The sequence below is a fragment of the Ornithorhynchus anatinus genome, chromosome Y1 (assembly GCF_004115215.2).
Source record: "Ornithorhynchus anatinus isolate Pmale09 chromosome Y1, mOrnAna1.pri.v4, whole genome shotgun sequence".
Lineage (NCBI taxonomy): Eukaryota > Metazoa > Chordata > Mammalia > Monotremata > Ornithorhynchidae > Ornithorhynchus > Ornithorhynchus anatinus.
Window position 1 is genome coordinate 196,620 of NC_053175.1, and position 736 is coordinate 197,355.

The window sequence follows — 736 nt, forward strand, 5'->3', positions numbered from 1 at the left end:
CCCGGCTTTCCACCTAACTTCTTACCCTCCTATACCCTTCGTTCATGCTGTTCCCCCAGCCCGGACTTAATAATAATAATAATAATGTTGGATTTGTTAAGCACTTACTATGTGCAGAGCACTGTTCTAAGCGCTGGGGTAGACAGAGGGGAATCAGGTTGTCCCACGTGCGACTTCACTTCTCCACCTTCAAAGCCCCCCTAAAATCTCACTTCCTCCAAGAAGCCTTCCTGACTAATTCTCAGTAACCCACATCCTAGCAACTTAATATCCACCTCTAGTGCTTATGGACCTATTTATCCACACACTCAGCATTTGTGTAAATATGTATATTCAATGAATAATAATAATTATGGTATTTTTTAAGATCTCCTCTCAGGGTCGCACCTGGAGAGTTTCCAGTACTCTATCAGTCTCAGCTATGGGAGGGAGGGTCAAGCAGAGGCATACCCATTCCATTCTTAGCTTGGGCAGTGGCTAGTGAGGGGAAGGCAATCTGCTAAAAGTCAAAACTCACCTATGTTGGACAGCACTGGCAAGGGAAAGAGTAGAGGGTGGAGACTCGAGTTTACTGCACGGAAGGTGGTAATGGTAAACGACTTCTGTATTTTTATAAAGAAAATTCTATGGATATTCTACCCAGAATGATTGCAGATGGAGAGCAGGACATTCTGGGAGAGGTGTGTCCATGGTGTCGCTATGGGTCGGAAACACCTCGATGGCATAAGACAAGAGA

At 44.8% G+C, this 736-nt stretch overlaps 1 non-coding gene across 1 annotated transcript; it reads left to right on the forward strand.

Moving 5' to 3' along the window:
* Window positions 1-369: 369 nt before the first annotated feature.
* LOC114808656 lies at window positions 370-507 on the forward strand. The gene has a single exon (XR_003756484.1). It is a non-coding gene; the product is annotated as a small nucleolar RNA SNORA7 (small nucleolar RNA).
* The last annotated feature ends 229 nt before the right edge of the window (window positions 508-736 follow it).